The sequence below is a fragment of the Tachypleus tridentatus genome, chromosome 10, assembly GCF_004210375.1.
Source record: "Tachypleus tridentatus isolate NWPU-2018 chromosome 10, ASM421037v1, whole genome shotgun sequence".
Taxonomy (NCBI): Eukaryota; Metazoa; Arthropoda; class Merostomata; order Xiphosura; family Limulidae; genus Tachypleus; species Tachypleus tridentatus.
The window spans coordinates 136,383,362-136,399,622 of NC_134834.1; the positions used below are offsets into that span (position 1 = coordinate 136,383,362).

Consider the following 16,261-nt stretch of genomic DNA (forward strand, 5'->3'; position numbering starts at 1 on the left):
AAAATTATAACATCCAATACGATAATTCCCTCTGACAGAATTAGGTAGTATCCCACACTAAAAGGGTGAGGAACCAGTGCAAGGGAAGAACAGGCATACCTCCCAAAAACATCCAAATAAAATTGCCATAGATGAGAAAACATTAGATGATACAAGGAGAGGAACTGCACCAATTCTGAACCAAGTATTTCTTTGCCATGAACAGAAATGAAAACATATGGAGAAAGAAGCACATTTGAGTGAGAGATGATAAATCAACAATGTGATCCCAATCAGTGAAATAACTCAATCCCTTGAGAAGGAAAGTGGGAAAAGGAAAATGCATCCCAAGGTGTTGAAAGGCTATGCAAGGTGGACCATACTTGGTAAGTCAACTACATCCAAAAACCTCCTTGCTGGGTAACAACATCCACAAGAGAATAGGATGAGGATCATAGGTCTTTATTTCAAGCCCTAAAACTGAGGATCTGAGAAAAAGACCAACATCAGGGCATAACACAAAAGTGGCATTGAGCCAGGGATCCAGGAATGTGTGAACTGGTATTTGATGGAAATGTCTTTGTTCACCAACAGCCTGGAATTGAATTCCATTACTTTCCTCTCTCTTTTGTATAGCATAAAAAGGGAAATAAACAATACTCAAGGATATAAGCTCATTTCTTGAATAGCAGCAGTCTTGAAAGTCCATCATTTGCAAACAACTTTTGCAACCATGAGATTCGTCTGAAACATTCAAAGAACAATGATATTATCATCTCAAGAGAATGAGAGAATGTCCCAGACAGAAAATGGAAACAACCCATGTATACCCTCCACTGCTCACAACTTTGACTGGTTCATTCAATATCCAAAACCAGTCTGTGGGTACCAACATCCATGCAAGTGTAGAATGAAAGCACCCAATCAAAGGAGTAAACTGCACTGAGATGTTTCATCTTGTTGTATTTGTCATTAAACCCAGAAGGACACCACCAACCCATTTACAGCTCAATGGTTCTTAGTTATCTATGTGAAACCCATCCAAGAGATACATCTATTATTAACTACTCCAGTGGTTTGGAATTGGTAAGTGGTAAAGACTCCCATACTTCACTCCATACTCCACTAGAAGCAGATGAAGTGAAAATGCATTGAGAGTCTGGAGGGACTGCTACACCCAAGACAGTACAATGGGTGACCCTGTAACCTTGATTTATTTAATCAAGACATGGTAGCAATGGGCAGCTATCCCCTTCAGTTTTACCCATACAGTCCAATAGTGGTAACATCCAGAACAGGCATATTTATGATGCAAGGTATCTACAGATTATTCAACTCAGAGAGGCAAGCATGGGGAGTCAAGAACAGAGTGCATGCATCAACATGGCATACAATGCAGATTTGTATAGAACATAGCTATGCACCACTTGCTACAGAGTGGGATTCAAAGCAAGAGCCCTGTAAGAAAAAAAAAGCATTAATAAAGACTTACCTAAGGCCACAGCCACAACAAAGTATAAAAACAGGTGGTAGGCAGAACCCCAATTATGCAGAAACCACAACATGATGGAGATTATGGGAGATGAACATCTGGGAAGTGGTCCATATGCCAACTGTAAAATCTTTTTCAAAGACTGACCAAGATAAAAAGCCAGGGAAAGGGTGACATGGTAGATTTGATAAAAGGTAATAAAGAATAAAGTATCTTGGGAAGGGGACAAAGAGGAATAGGCCAACTGGACTGAACAAGAAACCCATTTGGTACAGGTAAAGGGAGATGATCCCAGGAGGAAGAGGGTTGCCAAAGGATAAATAATTGAAAACAGGAATCCTGAAGAAAGCCATAAAAGAAAAGAAAGAAAACTTTCATCAATGATGATATTTAAAAGAAAAACCTTGCCAAAAGAAAATTGGCCAAGTGGTGTTCTTGTTCGTGTCCATCCCAAGGGATGGATGAAGTTGTGGCTAGAGAAAGTGTGGGCTAAATATCCAAGTAGATTATTGAAAGCTTCAATCTTGCTTGTTTGGGATTCTTTTAGAGCACATAACACTGATGCAGTTAAGAAAAAAAAAATTGCCCAAATGAACACTCAACTGGGTGTCATACTTGGTGGGCTAACAAGCCAATTACAAGCATTGGATGAATCTATCAATAAGTACTTCAAGTACTTTATGCATGAGGAGTGGAACAAATGGATGCAGATGATTGACTACAAAGTGACTCCTACTGGAAAAAAGAAGAGACCAAGCATTCCAATTGTGTGAGTGAGTGAGTGAAAAGCTCAAGAGACAGAGTTAAGACTGAAATTGCAATAAAAGCATTCGAGAAATGTGGCATAAGTAATACTCTTGATGGTAGAAAAGATGATATCCTGTTTGAGGAAAGTGGTGATTCAGGTGAGAGTAAACCTTCAGAATTTGATTTCAGTGACAGTGAATGCAAAGATGCACTAGATTTTGAAGGTTTTTTACAATGAATGAATAATGTTTTTGTACTGAATATATGAAACAATCTTGTTTTATTTCCTTTTTAAAACTGCTTTTAAAGACTTTGAAGGGGATTATGGCTAGTAAGCAATTTTTTTTGTTTAAATGTTTAAAAGTATCAAACTCTAAGTCTAGAAACTGTAATAAAGTTATTTAACAAATGTGATGTGAGGAATTGCCTTAATGGCACCAAAGATGATACTGTTTGAGGACAAGTGAGAGTGAGTTTTCAGAACTTGTTTTCAGTGAATTCAGTGATGTAAAAGATTTTGAAAGTTTTCATAATGAATAAATAATGATTTGATGTAAATATATGAAGCAACCATATTTTATTTTATTATAGATGCTACTTTTTAAGTATTGTAAAGAATAATAAAAAATTATGCTAATGTTGAACAAATAAATAAATGATAACTGTGAAAACTATTTTTTCCCTCAAGATAGTCTTAAAAATAGGGGTGGGTCTTATACACCAGAAAATATGGTAATCAACCAGCCCACCGGAACAGTCTCAAGAAGAGAATAACAAGTAGGACAGGTTGACTCCAGTTCAAAATGGGTGAAAAAAAGCCAGTCATACATGAAGAAGTGAAAGTGCAATTCTAGGTCATGAAGATGTAAAACAAAGGTTCACACCACCTGACAAAAGATGTATGGTATCAAAGTCAGCCTGAAAGATAAGGTGCAAAATTGGTACACCTCCCAGCGATGGATAAATCAAAGATAAGGAAAAAATACTCCGAGATGAGAATATACAGATAAGTATTGGAAATGACCATTTTGATCATCCAAAGAACTAGAGCAAAAGCCCAACAAAAAAAAAAGGAAAGATTCCTTATTAAAAGTGGGGTATGAACATACTAATTAAGATGGGAAAAGTTGATGACAAGCCTCAGTCATCGATCTTCTTGGGAACCACAAACAGGCAGGAGTAAAATCTCTCCAAATGACATGGGACACATTTGAGGAGGTCTTGTATGACTTCAGAAAGATGCTGACAAAACAAGGGATTCAGAGGAAGAGAGAAAACAAACACAAGTGATAGAAGAAGTAAGATAAGAAACAATTAAATCTTCTGACAATACCCTGTTAATTCAAACATCAGTCTGCTCTGTGATAAGTAAAATTGGAGTGATCCGAAGACTGGGAGGGATGAGACATATACCGATACCATCACCCAAGTGGAAGGTGAAATGCTCACCATGAACTCAAACATTAAGGGAGGAGAGGGTACAAATGTTCACAATCCTTATCAGTGTGGTTAGGATAAAAAATGTCAGGAGGAAGAGGAGGGGCAACAGAAGGAGACAAAGGTTGTCCCATATAACACTCAATCTCCCTGCAAATAAATGCTGATAAATCCCCTAATGGGCCAACTGTACCTGTCACCTAGAGTATAACTTCATAAAACTGAAGAGGTAACATGAATTTTTTAATTCATGCTTGATATAGAACAAACAAGCAAAAGATTTGGGGGGAAAACAAAGATAAATAAATGCTTTCAAGTAAAAGAAAATTTTTTTTATGAAAAGAAATAAAGTAAATCAAAGAAAATGCATATTAAACTAAGGTACACAAGTTAAACCACTCTGTAGCAGAAATGAAACAAAAGAAAAGCATCTGAACTTGAGCACTGCCAAACAAAAAGTTATGGTTCAACATTGGTGCATAGAGGAAGTCACATGCACCTTGTGATAGTAGTGCTCTTCACTTGGTGGAGAGATCATGCACGATGATATGCACAACACACATGTTGGAATCTTTAATTTCAATAAAGGTGTGTGGAAGGCTTGCAGCATACACTATGAAAAAGTTTGAAATATAGAGAGCAGCATAGAACAAGAAAAACTAATCTCATGAGAGGAGGGAAATATCATGTTAAAATTTAATGCTAGTGTCCCTGTGTGTAACTACACTGTATTAACATAAAATCACTATCATATTAATAAAAAAATCATTAAAAGCTGTGGTCTTAACACTTAAACAGCAGGAAAGTTGTAAGTAGCAACATCAACTGATGATGGCTGCTTTTTAAGAGTTAAGCTAATTATCAAAAATATATTTTATACACCAACTTTTATCATAATGCCTATTGCTAGAATCTTAAAAAAAAACAATATACTTGTCATATTCCATTTACCAAGAACATAATTACATATATATTTAATTTGTTATTCAACATCAAAGTTGCACATTCTATCATACGTGTTTGGAACCAATATACCTAGAAAGGCATCTTAGAAATCTAAACAAACATACCACATTAGATGCATAAATTGAGATATCACATTTCAAGATTTCTAGTATATAGCAGTACTAGTTTCTTAACTGTTAAAAATTACTTGTATTGAAAGATCAGTTACATATTGATTTAAGAGCTATAAAGACTTAAGACTAAAGTGAAAACCATAATTTTTTTTCAAATTTAATATATATTTTTATTAACGAAAACATTTAATGTAGTATATGAATCTAGATGTTTTATATGTAAAAACCACATAGATTATATTAATCTATAGCAATCTATCAATAAAGAAAAAAAAAATCAAATGTAATGACATAACATATCAAGTAAGTACACTCTCTATGACTGTGATAAGCAGTAAATCATATCTCACTCAAGGTTCTTAGAAATGGGACAATAAAGTAAGTTTGCATATAAAAAAATCTTTTAAGTAATAAATTAAAGCCAAAACTTAACAAGTCCAATGGCTTATCCAAACTTATAATGTTTTTGTGAGCAACTTTCAACATTACGTTAAATACATTTATTTTGCAATTGTGTATGAAACTTTTAATTTACCTAATTCTCAAAATATTTCTATTTATGGTTGTTTTCTGTAAATATGAGTAATCCCTGATTCATGGTTTCACAGCTGGTCTTAATTCTTTTATGATAAATACACTACTAGTCTAGCATTACTAGTGAAAATAAGCAACAACTTAACTCGTGAATGCTAAATTACTAATAGTTAAGGTGTCAATTAATTTGAAATCTGTAGATGACACTCTACAGTTAAATTAAAAATACATAAATAAGACTTGTATTCAGGGTTATCCAAAGTGACTAGTCAACGATGCTTAATGTTCTCTTGAAGAGCTGCTTTATTAGCAGGACCCCCCCACACAGTTGAAAAAATTAACCTTTCTCTCTTTAGTGATTCTTCAAGTGGTAAACTCTGTGCATTAGCAACCACCATTTTTGTAGCTCTAACAACTTCAGTTGATCCAGCAGTATTCTTCAGCAACCAATTTAGAGCCTGACGATGTGGGTCATGACCAGTGTCCAGTATGGCTGAAGCCAAGCCAGTCTGCAAGCAATCTTGTGCTGATAGCTTTTCACAAGATACCAGAAGCTGTAGAGCCTTAGCTGGCCCCACTAGATGGACCAATCGGGTCCCACCCCTCCAACCAGGTGTTACACCCATTTTAACTTGAACAAACTGAAGCTTTGCTTCTGAAGTCATTAGGCGAAAGTCACAAGAAAGAGTCAATTCAGCCCCACCACCCAGTGCTTTACCTTGTACTACAGCTACACTTATCATTGGTAATTTCTGAAGTCTGGACAGGGTATCATGTACAAAGATGGACATACGTAATCCTCCTTCAGGGTTATTAATCTTTCAGTATTGTGTTGAGATCACCTCCTGAGCAGAAGAAGCTACCATTAGCACACAAGAGGACTCCTTTACCAGATTTCCATTCTTCCAGGTTACTAATTGCATCAGCTAACTGTACCATCATATGACCTGAAATAATAAACATTTAAACCTATTTCTTTTAAAGTTCTGTATGTTTAGCAAGGTACTGTAAGAGTACATGTAAGAGTACATTTGTATTCCTAGTGAAAACACATAAAGTCATCAACAGTTTGTATTGTAAGACTGTAAGCAAACCATAATACTGGGTTAACACTTAATACAAAATAATCTGTAGATATATTTTGTAAAGGATTTATCATTACACATTTATTTTAATAGCTACATTTGTTTCAATTTGATGCATGTGACACATAATGATAGATGTGTATTGCACAAGTCACACCTGTTCTTTAAGTATGTAGAAGATTCTTGAGAGAAAGGATCCACAATATTTGTTTTATGAGAACACTAGCATGCTTTTGAACATTGAACACTTTAGAATTTTACCTTAAACTATATAATCCAATGTATCAATAGACATAATATTGTTGGTTTACTACTGTCAGTATACTACAAACTTCGAAGGTTATAACTGTGATAAATGCTTATTAATCGGAAAACTACAGATACTTGACCAGGAATGTTTACAGATTTTGAACATTACAAACTGTTCAACTTCAGTGAATTAACTTTAAATGTCAGTACTTCTAAGACTAAATTAAATATCTTCATTGGTAAAAAGTTAGCAACATGAGGCCAACCAAGCTAGCTAGCTTAAGCAAGGTGTAGCAATATCAACTCAGAATTAGTTTGCTCATCATGGACCTGGATCATTAATTAAATATTCAGTTCTAGACCAGATATAAGACTGAGTATTATCTGCAAGTTTTTTTAAAACTATTCTATGTAAATGATTATTTGTGATAACTATTTGTAATAACCATTAATATAAATTGTAAGATTGCTTATACACTAAAATATATTTGTATTAACAGAGAAAATAGTGTGTATCAATCTTGTTGGCAAATATAAATTTGATATGTATCAAAACTAAATTACTTCCTAAATTAAAATTAAACTTCCAGGCTATTTGAAATCCTAATATGTAACATACTTAATAATATACTAAATTGAAGACTTATCCAAGATAAATTTAATATGTAACAGCATACAATAACCATATTACACACATCCCTTTGATAGCTTCAGATAATCTTTAAACAGATATAGAGAACATGAAATTTTGAGGTATGTATTGCAAAAGCTTGTCTCTTTTGATTAGTGTTAGTTTAAGACAGCTAAGAACCTTATGTTGAGAGTTAGCCCACAGAAGCAATACTGTAAATTTCATTTTGTAATAATTGTGAAAATATAGTATTCCAATTTGCTTTCCTGCTTAACTGCAGTACAGTATAACAATAACTACAAATAAACATCACACCTATAAAAGATAAAATTTATTGTTCATGTAACACCAAACTACAAGTATGACACACACATTGAAAAAAAATTACAAATTATGTCACAATATGCTGAAGTCACTGCAGTGTATCTTGCACACTATATAACAAGAGAAAAAGAAATTGTTACATTTAATTTTATTCCTGATTAATCAAGTAAATGCAATATACAAATATATACTAGTTTAGTAAATATTAGTTCTTCAAATAATGTAGCAGAAAAAAAAAAGTTAAATAAGACAGTTACATGACTCAAGTTCATCTCAGACATGAGCCCTTTGTAGATGTGGGACATGGTCATCTGCCTAACTAGTTTGTATGGTAATCTGCTACTGCTATTGATGAGAAGATAAACTTACATTATAATATCAAGAGTAATAAATATACCTGAGAGAGCATTTCTTCGATCTGGATTATTTAATGTTATTGTTGCTACTCCTGTGGATTCATCTTTAGTGAGATCAACCTGCCCACCAGTGTAGCCTGCCATTTCCTTCCGAACGTCCTCCAACAGCACTGCTCCTTCATGACAACACCTCCAGGTCTGTCCTGAGTAGCAAGAACATTTGGGAAAAATAACTACACATCAAATATTATGTAACATTACCCCAAACAACAGTCTTTTTTTCTCTTCCTCTACATATGCACAAGATAAAAATAACTTTGAAAACCAAAGAATTTTCCAAAATCTCTGAAATAAAACTCCCAATACAAATCAAAATTATCTGATATTTTAAGTAACATTAATTTTAGGCTTTAAAATATGATTCTACAAACTAAAAAAAATTGTCCAATGTTAGCAGTGAAGAATGAATCTTTTCCAAGTACAATATCAAAGCTACTAAAACATTTTTTTAATTAAAATAAATTTTTATTTTCCAGAATCAGATGAAAAATCACTTATGAAAGAATTTAAATCTTTCCTTTCACACTTACAAATTTTGCTCTCTATTGTCAGGTTAATGAACAGTATAAAGAACCATGCACCATTTTCTTAACACAAAATAAGAGGCATTTATCCCATCAGTAGTGCACATAATCTTGTCAACTTTAACAAGATTACCACTAACTCATCTTTTCTCAAAAGAAACTGAGTTAAGAGGCCTAATTACTGTTTTGTGTAATGATGTAATTATCTCCTTTTGCCATTTTAACAATATGTCTATAAATACATACTAAAATTCTGTTAGCTTTAACACTACAAATAGAGAACTGCTATGATGGTTTGAGTGACTTACCAACCATTATAGCCAAAGTCCTTCACTTCACTTATGGGTCATTCCATGTCAACTCACCTAAGGCTTCCTAGTTCATATGACAGATTTCCTTGAAAAATTTAAGCAAAACTTTATTTTGATTTACTCAGCCATGCAGTACATTTTAGGATTCTGCATGGCTGAATATACTAAATCAAAATGAAGTTTTGCTTGAATTTTTAAAGAAAAATCTATAATATGAACTGGAAAAGTACTTTTCCTAGTTGAGTTGGCATAGAATGGCTCCTGTACTACTGTGAGGGTTCTCATCTATAATATGGAAATCAGTTAACACCGAAAGAGACCATTTTGTCCAAGTATTTAGTGCATCTTTAGTATTTTAATCTTTTTCTTTACTATTTACATTATTATTTATGCTATTATTTGCATATTTTCTGGTCAATTCTAGTATTTCCCATAATATGCTAAAGGTCAAGAATATTATTAATTTTCTCTTACACAAACCAGAAGAGAATACTTAAAATGCTTAGCCAACTAACAGTCTTCAATAAAAACCTTACCATCATCATCCTCTAAGTGTGTTACTCCTGGCTTAATATTTTACTTCCCATCCATTTACTTAAAAATCCTTACAGCTAGTTTTAACATTATCAACTAGTTGTTTCTCATGTGCTCTTTCAAATATGCTGTTTTTAACAAAATATCTCTCTCTCCTATAGTCCTGTACGTCCTTCCATATATCTGTCAATTTAAACTTCTATATGCTATTGTGTTCATTTTTCTCTTCTGTAAACCAATTACATTTGATCTTTCCTGTTATTCTTTATACTTTTTAGAAAAATGTGTATCTTGAACTAAAAGCAATTACATGAAAAATTCAAAATTATCCTACATCAAATACTACCTCATTGGTTCACTTTACTATTTTCAAATCTTCTTTAATGACCTGGAAATTGGCTTTCAGAATATTAAAAACTAATTTTTTATTTAAATTTCAGCATGTGTGAAAACATGCATTTTTCCTAATATATTCCTTCACAGTAACTCACGTAATAAAACCTTCACTTGTAATTAACAATAAATATAAAATGTCACCTTCTCTGACTGTAACATTTCTTAGTTATAAAAAACCATTCTGAATCACTGATAAACCTTTCTTCCACAATACTTGATTCATTAGAATTCCATCCAGTTTATAAAATTCAGGTCTCTTATCATTATTACATCAGTATTATAGATATTTATTACATTTATTTATTCACGATTAATATTACCTGTAAAAAATCCAGTCCTGATTCCTCCAAAAACAGATTTTCTGACTAAGTGCCATAAAACCATTTTTACTGTATTTAAACCTAAAAAAAGATTTTATATTTGTTAAACAGTAGCTAGTTATGGAAATTTTGGATATAAACAAATCAAGTGAGATTTATTACACAATATGTAATTGTATCAACAGGCTATACATTGAAAAAATTAATGGCATAACCTATTCATAGGAGTTTATTAGTAAAAAAAAATATATATGTCAAGTTAAAAACAACAGCAACAGATATTAAATGGTTGAGGAAGCTCATAAAAGAGATACCATGATATTACTGGATTGGCAGGTTATCATATAGGGACATATCAAAACAAGGGTGAAAGTCAGTCAGTGCTCAATGGTGCAGAGTACTATAATTTATTTTTTTAAGGCAGTCCTCATACCAGGACTTATGTAAGCTGCTTTGCCATTTTTAATGTTTACTTTTTATTTTCTTTTTTAAACCAGGTACACTTCACCCAGTTGTAACTTTACTTTTGGGGAGGAATTTCACTAAACATAAAAATGCTTCAGTGAAATATGATCAACAATTTTGAAATTGTTAAGCCCTTAAATCCATAGGTTCAGATGACATTTTCAAAAAGACTTCAAGCAATAAGAATAAATGGCAGAAGTTTAAAATATGGAAAAGTCATACACAACTCCAGTTAAGGCAGCATTACTTTTCTTATAATGTTGTTATTTGGTCTATCCAAAATGTCCCATTTTATACTAATACCCTATTCAGAGATACTTCAGAAACCACTCAGCTGTAACCATTCTTTCAAAGTTGTAGCTTCTAACACATATCAGAGAAGAGTATTCCAATGAGGGTTGGTCATGCCTACATTTCTATATTTTATACTGTCCTGGATTTTTACTACTTGCATTTTTCTTTTTATGAAAACATTCTTTAGAGTTATAGATTCAAAATCTTAATCATGTTTAACCTCTTCAGTGAAAAATACCACAGAATTTTACCATTTCCATATAATAATGCTTGCACACTTGGAATTATCCAGTTAGCTATTTTCTGACCTTATCCAAGAACTCAATACTTAAATAAGACCAAAGCTGAATACATTTGAAATTAGATCTAACCAGCATTTTACACATTGAAATGATAACTTTAACTTGTATTCATGATTTCTATGAACATAAAATCCTGTTTTCCTTTTAATTTGTGAGAGTTACATACCAAGATTTATTTTTCCCTTATCAACTTATCCTAGCTTTCTTTGAATCTACATGAATGATTACTATCGTTATAACCAAGTTACATAGCCTTGATTTTATAATAATTAAAAAGCATCTGTCAGATGTTAGCTCAGCTTATCACAGTCTAAATTTCTAATAAATTACAGCAACTTCAGTTAATTTTGAAATAACAATTAAATTTAATATCTATGAAAGATTTAGTGCTTTACCAACATACTGGTTATTTCATTATCGATCTGGTTATTGAAAATGAGAACTAGCAAACAACCTAACAGCAGCAACAAACTTTGAGATAAAACTATGAGGCCTTAGTTAAACTCATACGAGATATTACCCACTGCAACTGCGACTCACAGTGTGGTATTGGTAACGCGTTTACATTATGATTTTTTTTCTAGCAATAGCCTTCTGCTAGTCCTACAATCAATCCATTTAAAGAGCTAATATATAAATTCTAGTTCTAACCTAATATTAATAGCGGCTGCAATAGTCCTAACAACTTGCCAACAGCTTTCTAAAAGACAAAGTACAACAAATCTATTGTATTAGCCATATTTAAATTAAACTAACAGTGGAAATTTTATACATTTTACTATTCTCTAAACATTGTAATAACCTACAAGCACTGACATTAAATATGGCGATAAACTTATACGAGATATTACCCACTGCAACTGCGACTCACAGTGTGGTATTGGTAACGCGTAAATATTTGATTTGGCGTTTACAGTTCAGGACTTTTGTTTCATATAACAACGTTAGCAGATCTTTTATCAAGTTTACCCTAACCTAGAGTGAAGTACACATACACTAATAGTAACATCCCTATCTTATAACAGAAAAATTAATAAGAAGTTTTTATACCATTTATATATCTAATAATTCTGCCGCTATGATTTACTTTATCACTCGATGATCAGTTTACACCTGTTCAAATCATATAGCTTATATTTTATAAAGTTAGGAGAAAACAACGTATTAACATATCGACTGCTTTGTTTGATAATGTAGGGCCTGGCATAGCCAGGTGGATAGGGCGATCGACTCGTAATCAGCGGGTCGCGGGTTTGAATCTCTGTCACACCAAACATGTTCCCCCTTCAAGACGTGGGGGCATTGTAATGTGATAGTCAATTCCACTATTTGTTGGTAAAAGAGTAGCCCAAGAATTGGCAGTGGGTGGTAATGACCAGCTGCCTTCCCTCTAGTATTACATTGCTAAATTAGAGACAACTAGCACAGATAGTCCTCGTGTAGCTTTGCGCAAAATTCGAAAAAAGCAAACAAAGCAAATTGAAAATGTAAAATAATAAAACTAAACAATTCTAAGCTATAATTCTTATGTGTGTTTTTATAGGCTAATATATTAACATTTTGTTGGATTACTTTTCACTCACAAGCTACTTTTTACTACCTGACAGGTATTAACAACTCATAAGTACTATTAACAATCCAAATTTCCAATAATCTGATGAAAATTAACATATATAATTTCAATATATTATAAACAAACTATTGAAATTAATTTTATTACGATGATCAAATGTCTGGACGAAAAATGACCCCTCCCCTGAAAAACTCAAAACAATCAGTTTACCTTTTCTATAGGCCCGGCATGGCCAGGTTAAGGCGTTCGACTCGTAATCTGAGGGTCGCGGGTTTGAATCCCCGTCGCACCAAACATGTTTGCCCTTTTAGCCGTGGGGGCGTTATAATGTGACGGGCAATCTCACTACTCGTTGGTAAAAGTGTAGGCCAAGAGTTGGCGGTGAGTAGTGATCACTAGCTACCTTTTTCTCTACAAAACAAACAAAACCTTTTTGATAAAAGTAACGTTTTATATCGACATTCTGAGATATATTTTTATTTCAGGTGTGTTTCTCGTTATCAAGAATATATGATCAATACTGGAAACTATTTTCAGCTAGATAGACCATCCGAAATAAAGTCAATCCTTGGTTATTGGTAGGTATCTTTCTTTGTGATTTCATTCACCTTCTTGAGTCCATGTAAAAACTTATGGATTCCTCCTTTAGAAGTAGAATAGATGGTAACCATGAAATACTAGTCTATTTATTTGCACCTTGTTTCATGGATTTTATCTTTTTGGGAACGTTAGCCTGTTTTACACGTGAAAATCTTCTGATTAGCTGATGTATTGGGGATGCATCTTCAATACCAGCTGTATGGGATATTTATTTATCATAAGTCCTAAAGTCCACTGGAGAAAATGTTTTGATATTCCTTCAGCAAGTTATGTAATTTATGGCAATGATCAGCTGTAAGTCCTCTGCAGCTTTTGTAAGTGAGGTAGTATGCTGTCTTTTGTGTGAAATTTTGGTATGAAACTTCTTATATATTTTCTTAAAGGAAACTATTTCCGTTGTTTTTTGATGTGAAAGTGTTATCTGTACAGCCTAACATCTTACTATGTTCCATCCAAATATGATTCAGTGTTATGATTTGGCCTGGCATGGCCAAGCGTGTAAGGCGTGCGACTCGTAATCCGAGGGTCGCGGGTTCGCGCCCGCGTTGCGCTAAACATGCTCGCCCTCCCAGCCGTGGGGGCGTATAATGTAACGGTCAATCCCACTATTCGTTGGTAAAAGAGTAGCCCAAGAGTTGGCGGTGGGTGGTGATGACTAGATGCTAAATTAGGGACGGGTAGCACAGATAGCCCTCGAGTAGCTTTGTGCGAAATTCCAAAAACAAACAAACAATCATTTACTATCTGGAGTATATATTTGTTGAATGGATGAAATAAGAACTCCTTTGTAACAGAGGATAGCAAATTGTTATTCTATTCATTTAACATAATAAACGTTAAAAGTGTGACAAAAAAAAGACACCAATACTGAAAAGAAATACATAGAATTCTATCAAAATGATATTAGATGGGGATTACAATCCCCTAAGGACCTTCTTCATGTCATCCAGTACCACTGTGTCAAGTATGATGATGAATCAATAAATATGGAAACATACTGACATTTATTTATATAGATTGTGTTCCTGGCACTAATTGTGTTATTATTATTACTCAGATCAACGAAGAATTTATTGATCATTAATCCGTTAAGACATCCTGAGGTGTTTGTTTTGGCCCATTCACTATATGTAAATTTATTTATAACAAGTTCTGGTACGAGTATTTCTCTTTTTGGTGGTACAGTGAACACTTTCCTTGTTTTTATCTTTTGAGGAGGGTTATTGTTTTTCATTTAGCAATATGTCTTTCCAAGTTAAACTTGAAAGAGCTATTATCTTGTGGCTTATTTCCTTCATTCTGTGTTACTTGTTTTACTAATCCATTTAGTTTGTTTGTTTGGGAATTTCGCACAAAGCTACTCGAGGGCTATCTGTGCTAGCCGTCCCTAATTTAGCAGTGTAAGACTAGAGGGAAGGCAGCTAGTCATCACCACCCATCGCCAACTCTTGGGCTACTCTTTTACCAACGAATAATGGGATTGACCGTCATAATATACACCCACACGGCTGGGAGGGCGAGCATGTTTAGCGCGACGCGGGCGCGAACCCGCAACCCTCGGATTACGAGTCGCACGCCTTGCGCACTAGGCCATGCCGGGCCAATCCATTTAGTTCTACTAAACTATTGTCAGAGGCAGTTAGTGTTTCAAATCTACTTGATCTTTCAATCCTGTTACTTCTAGATAGTATCTTTAGTTGTTTATCTGCGACTTCAATAGATTCAATTGAATAGTTTTCTTTAAAATTATAAACTTACTATGATTCAGGCTAGTTACATATTATTATCTGTTATGACATCTGTGAGTTGATCACGTGCCAATGAATCCCTTGTTTTACATGGATCATCCAGATAAGATAACTGGGAAACCCTTTCTACATCGTCTAGACATTCAGCTAGAGCCTCTTCTTTCCTCCACACACTGTTCTTGAATTTCGCTCTAAATACTTCTTTTGGTGTGTAATTTCAAATCTGTTGTGTCAGGCTTTATAGTTGTAGCTGGGAAGTTACTTAATGTTATTAAAGCTGGTCCGTTTAACCAGACACGAAGATGAATAGCAAGTTGTTCACTATTCCATTCATTTATTTTGGAATTTGTTTTAAAATGAAACTGGTATGCTTCTCATGGTATTTTTTCAATCGTAGTCCAATGAGTTCGTAATTCAATGATGTTGCTGAATTGTCCAACTGAATTTCAAAACTGGATTCGGTAGGTACATGGATGAGGTAGTTAAAAGAGGTGCTGTGGTAACAGAAGGCATAGTAGTATTAATAATAGGTGTAGATCAGATTAATGCTACCAGTTGATATATATATATATTGTAGTTTGTAGCATTTTGAGTTTGTATTTTTGAGATGATGTAGAAAGAGCTGTGGTTGGGTTTAATCCTTGCGTTTACCAAGCAGTTTTATTTTATCCCTGATATTCTTCTGTATCTCATTTATATCGCTGCTATAACCTTTCAGTACTTCATAGATGTCTTTTACGTATCTTTTCAATTTTGCCATTACACTTTTGCCTCTACCTTTTTGATGTCCTTCTATGTTTCTTCAAACTTGTCATGACTCCTTTGTACGTCCTTAAATATTCACAGAATATATTTTAATGTGATTTATTTTCTCCTTAATTCTTCTTTAAATATTATAACTCACTCTTCCAACTTTTTGGCTCCTTTTTATTAATCTTTTAATTTTCTGTTTCGTTCTCTTTTCTTAATTATTTAATTATTTTTAGAAATTATCTCTCTTCTGGAATTGGTTGCCGTACTGAAACTGAGCCAAACTGTATTTTGTGTTCAAGAAAACGATCTCACTTTTTGTATTTTCGTTGGCTGGTTCAGTCCAATTAACAAAAAATATATTATTTCTATGTTAACCTACAGTCGTAGGCTGCTACTACTTGGACACTTGGCCTAAGTCTACAAGTATCGCTTTCACTGTCAACAGATATGTGTTTATAGCACCACTAG

General features: G+C 33.7%; 1 pseudogene across 1 annotated transcript; it reads right to left on the reverse strand.

Moving 5' to 3' along the window:
• Nucleotides 1-4,878: 4,878 nt before the first annotated feature.
• On the reverse strand, nt 4,879-11,674 carry LOC143230412 (ethylmalonyl-CoA decarboxylase-like; annotated as a pseudogene). The gene is made up of 4 exons (XR_013016429.1): nt 11,660-11,674; nt 10,059-10,139; nt 7,955-8,116; nt 4,879-6,215 (listed from the first exon to the last, which is right to left on the reverse strand). The product of XR_013016429.1 is annotated as an ethylmalonyl-CoA decarboxylase-like (transcript).
• Nucleotides 11,675-16,261: the final 4,587 nt, after the last annotated feature.